Raw genomic sequence first — 6,000 nt, forward strand, 5'->3', positions numbered from 1 at the left:
GCTTGCGCGCCGCCGGAGGCTCGCTCCCGCTGTTTTCATTCACAGCGGGAGTCGGGCCAGGGGAGGAGCAGCGGCGATCGCCGCTGCTCTTACCCGATCGTCGGGGATCGAGTCTGGAGATCCGCCCGCTGTGTGTAAACACAGCGGGCGGATCTCCATAGTGACAGGGAGTGACAGATCGGACTGTTCAGCATAGCTGGACATCCGATCTGTCCATGACTCACACAGTCACCTCCCCCCCTACACGTCAGTAAGCACCAGGCATACATTAACCCCTCCCTCTCCAATAAAATTAACCCCTTCCCTGCCAGTGTCATTTTTACAGTAACAGTGCATATTTATAGCACTGATTACTGCAGTAATGTCACTGGTACCCCCAAAAGTGTCAAAAATGTCAGTCAGGGGTCCGGTCTGTCCGCCGCAATGTCGCAGTCCCGCAAAAAAAATCGCAGATCGCCGCCATTACGCGTTTAAAAAAAAACACCAAAAATGACAGAAATCTTTCCCTTTGTTAGTAAACGCAATAACTTTTGCGCAAACCAATCAAAATACGCTTATTGCGATTTTTTTTACCAAACATATGTAGCATAAAACAAATTGGCCAAAAATTTTTAAAAAAATTGGTTTTTACATCTTTTTTGGGGGGAATTTCATATAAAAAATGTTAAAAATATTGTTATTTTTTCAAAATAAACGCTCTTTTTTTGTTTATAGCGCAAAAAGTAAAAATCGCACAGGTGATCAAATACCACCAAAAGAAAGCTCTGTTTGTGGGAAAAAAAGGACGTAAATTTCGTTTGGGTACGGCGTCGCACGACCGCGCAATTGTCAGTTGAAGTCGCACAGCGCCGAATCGCAAAAAGTGGCCTGGACGGAAGACAGCAAAATCCTCCGGTGGTAAAGTGGTTAACTAGTATTAAACAAAGGTGTGTAGCACTCTCCCAGATAGACTGCTAGGTTTGGTTAGGCAAATGTAGTTCTGTGGCTCTCCAGTAATCAGCAGAGCAGCATGTGATTGCTTCAGGCTGCTTTGGGTTCTGCAAGCTGCAAGTATGATTGCTTCCCCCTGTCTTCTGGAGATTTCCAGTAATTGGGTGGGAGATTCAAATGAGCAGCCTGAATATTTATGCAGCCCCAGCCAATCTCTGGGGAGGTTGCTCAGATACAGTGGCGTCGGGAGGGGGCTGACCCGGGCTATAGCCCCGAGCCCCATATTGCTAAATGAGCTGGCTGTGGCTGCAGTGGGGCCGATCCTGAGCGGCCTTGGTGCCAAAGCTCAAGTGTCAGAGCCCTCCCCTCCCTCCTCCTCTTCTTGCTTTATGTCACACACAGACAGAATCTCTCACTGTGTCAGGGAGCTCAGGTCTGAAATGTTCGACCGCTGTTACAAAGTCTTGCCTCCTAGACCGACTCCTGTGATAGACGGAACACTGATCCAATTTATTCATAGTGACGTGTATCATAGGAGCCGGTCTAGGAGGCGGGGCTTTGTTACAGTGGCCTCCGGGATATTCAAATCCAAGCTCCGACTGTACCACAGCGAAAGATCACTGCTCTGTGTGTGATCCATCCAGGCATTGGTAGGCTGCATTGGTGGGCACTGGTAGGCTGCATTAGCAGGCACTGGCAGGCTGCATTGATGGGCACTTGTAGGCTGCATTGGTGGGCACTGGTAGGCTGCATTGATGGGCTTTTGTAGACTGCATTGGTGGGCACTGGTAGGCTACATTGATGGGCATTGGTAGGCTGCATTGATGGGCACTTGTAGGCTGCATTGGTGGGCATTGGTAGGCTGCATTGGTGAGCACTGGTAGGCTGCATTGGTGGGCACTATGAGGCTGTCTGTCAGAATGATAGGCAGAGGCGCATAAAGGAGTTCAACATATGGCTTAGTAAATGGTGTCAAGAGCAAGGATTTGGCTTTGTTTCTCATGATAGCTCTACTTGGAATAGAAAGGAACTGTACAAAAAAGATGGTTTGCATCTTTCTCTCAAAGGAACAAATGTACTTAGTGAACAACTCCAAGAATTTGCTAAAGAGTATTTAAACTAGGAAGGGGGGGCAAAAGAGTGGAATTACAAGAGTCCAATTGCCCCCCGAAACAATGCCAGAACAGGTCAGAAGCACAGAGGTTAAGAAATGATAAGCTCAGAGTCCTGTCTACAAATGCTCGCAGTTTAGGTAAAAAAATCAATGAACTTGGGTCAATTATGGCATCTGAGAATGTAGATTTAGTGGCTGTTACGGAGACATGGTTTAATGAAAGAAATGACTGGGACATAACCATACCAGGGTACTCTTTATACAGAAGAGACAGAGAAGGCAAGAAAGGAGGAGGAGTGGCCCTGTATGTGAAAGAGCATTAAATCTAACCTAATACAAGTTGGTGAGGCCAACATAGAGTCAGTTTGGGTTACGTTGCAGTTTGCTAATCATGCAGTAACTCGTGTAGGTGTGATATATAGACCACCTGGTCAAGTTAAAGAACTAGATGATCTACTAGTTGAAGAAATAGCTAAAATGACAATGAAAGGAGAAGTTATCATTATGGGAGATTTCAATCTTCCAGATATAAACTGGAAAACCAAAATAGCAAGTTCTACCAGGAGTACAGATATTCTAAATTCCCTACTGGGGTTGTCTCTGCAACAAGTGGTTGAGGAGCCAACCCGGAGGGAGGCCATTTTGGATCTGGTATTCACAAATGGGGATTCGGTATATGATGTCATTGTAGGCGAAACCTTGGGATCCAGTGATCACCAGTCAGTGTGGTTTAATATAAGAACTGTGAAAGAGTCGCACCACACAAAAACAAAAGTTTTAGATTTTAGAAAAACAGACTTTTCAAAAATGAAATTAGTCATAAATGAGTCCTTATCAGACTGGAACGGATTACATGGAGTCCAGGAGAAATGGGACTACTTAAAAGGTGCATTATTGAAGGCAACAGAAAAGTGCATTAGACTTGTCAGTAAAAGCAAAAAAAGGAAGAGACCACTGTGGTACTCAGCAGAAGTGGCCCAAATCATTAAAAATAAAAAGCTAGCATTTTGTAATTATAAAAAAACCCAGAGCAATGAAGATAAGGAAATCTACAAGATTAGGCAGAAAGAGGCCAAGCAAGTTATAAGAACTTCTAAAGCGCAGGCAGAAGAAAAACTAGCTCAGTCTATGAAAAAGGGGGATAAGACATTCTTCAGATATATAAATGAAAAAAGGAAATTAAAACAAGGAATAACTAAATTAAAAACAAAGGACGGAAGGTATGTAGAAGAGAATAAAGGGCTAGCCGACTGCCTTAATGAATACTTCTGTTCAGTTTTTACAGAAGAAAAAGAAGGAGAAGGACCTCCACTTGAAAGGATGACTAATGAATCGTTTGATGCATGTGTCTTTACAGAGGAAGACGTTCTAAGATTGCTGTCTAAAGTGAAGACAAATAAGTCACAGGGTCCTGATGAGATACACCCAAAATTATTAAAAGAGCTTAGTGGTGAGCTGGCAAAACCATTAACAGATTTATTTAACCAATCATTAGCAACAGGAGTCGTCCCGGAAGATTGGAAATTGGCAAATGTCGTGCCCATTCACAAGAAAGGTAGTAGGGAGGAATCGAGCAACTATAGACCAGTGAGTCTGACATCAATAGTAGGCAAATTAATGGAAACCCTATTAAAGGATAGGATTGTGGAACATCTTAAATCCCATGGATTGCAAGATGAAAAACAACATGGGTTGGCATGGACTCCCATATTGTTGAGTGGATTAGGCAGTGGCTGAGTGACAGACAACAGAGGGTTGTAGTCAATGGAGAACATTCAGAACAAGGTCATGTTACCAGTGGGGTACCTCAGGGATCTGTACTGGGACCAATTTTGTTTAATATCTTCATAAGTGATATTGCAAAAGGCCTCGATGGTAAGGTTTGTCTTTTTGCTGATGACACAAAGATATGTAACAGGGTTGATGTTCCTGGAGGGAAACGCCAAATGGAAAAGGATTTAGGAAAACTAGAAAAATGGTCAGAACTCTGGCAACTGAAATTTAATGTGGATAAGTGCAAGATAATGCACCTGGGACGTAAAAACCTAAGGGCAGAATATAGAATATTTGACACAGTCCTGACCTCAGTATCTGAGGAAAGGGATTTAGGAGTAATTATTTCAGAAGACTTAATGGTGGGAAGACAATGTAATAGAGCAGCACGAAATGCCAGCAGAATGCTTGGATGTATAGGGAGAGGTATAAGCAGTAGAAAGAGAGAAGTGCTTATGCCGCTGTACAGAACACTGGTGAGACCTCACTTGGAGTATTGTGCGCAGTACTGGAGGCCATATCTCCAGAAGGATATAGATACTCTAGAGAGAGTTCAGAGAAGAGCTACTAAACTAGTACATGGATTGCAGGAAAAAACTTACCAGGAAAGGTTAAAGGACCTTAACATGTATAGCTTGGAAGAAAGAAGAGACAGAGGGGATATGATAGAAACTTTTAAATACATAAAGGGAATCAACTCGGTAAAGGAGGAGAGCATATTTAAAAGAAGAAAAACTACCACAAGAGGACACAGTTTTAAATTAGAGGGGCAAAGGTTTAAAAGTAATATGAGGAAGTATTACTTTACTGAGAGAGTAGTGGATGCATGGAATAACCTTCCTGCAGAAGTGGTAGCTGCAAATACAGTGAAGGAGTTTAAGCATGCATGGGATAGGCATAAGGCTATCCTTCATATAAGATAGGGCCAGGGACTATTCATAGGATTCAGATATATTGGGCAGACTAGATGGGCCAAATGGTTCTTATCTGCCGACACATTCTATGTTTCTATGTTTCTATGTCTTTGGTGGGCACTGGTAGGCTCCATTTGGTTGGCACTGATGAGGCTGCATTGATGGGCACTGGTAGGCTGCTTTTGATTGCCACTAATGAGGCTGCAATGATGGGCACTGGAAGGCTGCATTTGATGGGAACTAATGAGGCTGCATTTGATGGGCACTGGTGAAGCTGCATTGATGCATTGATCTCTTGTATCATGTCTGCAGTCTCTGACCATCTCTTGTATCATGTCCGCAGTCTCTGACATCTCCTGTACTATGTCCGCAGCCTCTAACTATCTCTTGTATTATGTCTACAACCTCTCACTATCTCTTTTCTTTTATCATGTCTGCAGTCTCTGAGGGGTAGTCTGGAGTGTAGTCAAGAGTGGGACCGCCACTGGGATAGGGGTCGTTGGAGAAGTCCGATGTGTGTGGACTGTGGAGAGGAGAATATAGGATAAAACCGGAGCCACCAACCTGGAACCGTCTGACTGAGTCCTGCACGGTGCACCTGAGAGGAGGTCATTGACAGCACCACCAGGCTATTCTGTGGGGGGTCACTAATGTAAGGGGGAAGGGAATATATTAATGTAAGGAGGAGATGATATAAAGGTTTCCCCCTTATAGCAGTAACCCCCCCCTTGCCTTAGTGTATTCTTTCTATGGAAGGTGGTCTCTATAGCATCAAGTCAGTTAAACTCCTGGGATATTGGTCTGGTCAGTAAAGTAGCAGAGAGGGTTGTTCATCAGTTTAAGCTTCTTTGGATTTAATGCAATTAACAACAGGTGCCCTAGATGAGCAACAGTGAGACGATCTCCAAAACAGGAATGGCTTTACAGGTGGAGACCACAGACATTATTTTCCCTACTCATCTTTTCTGACTGTTTTTCACTAGTTTTGCATTTGGCTAGGGTCAGTGTCACTATTGGTAGCAGGAGGCGATACATAGAACCTATAGAGGTTGCACAGGCAGTCCAACTTCTCCAGGATGGTACATCAATATGTGCCATTGCCAGAGGGTTTGCTGTGTCTCCCAGCACAATCTCAAGAGCATGGAGGAGAGTCCAGGAGACAGGCAGTTACTCTAGGAGAGCTGGACAGGGCCATGGAAAGTCCTTAACCCATCAGCAGGACCAGTATCTGCTCCTTTGTGCAAGAAGGAACAGGATTAGCATTGCCAG

Source organism: Pelophylax lessonae, assembly GCF_965119305.1.
Source record: "Pelophylax lessonae genome assembly, chromosome: 5".
NCBI classification, from domain to species: Eukaryota; Metazoa; Chordata; class Amphibia; order Anura; family Ranidae; genus Pelophylax; species Pelophylax lessonae.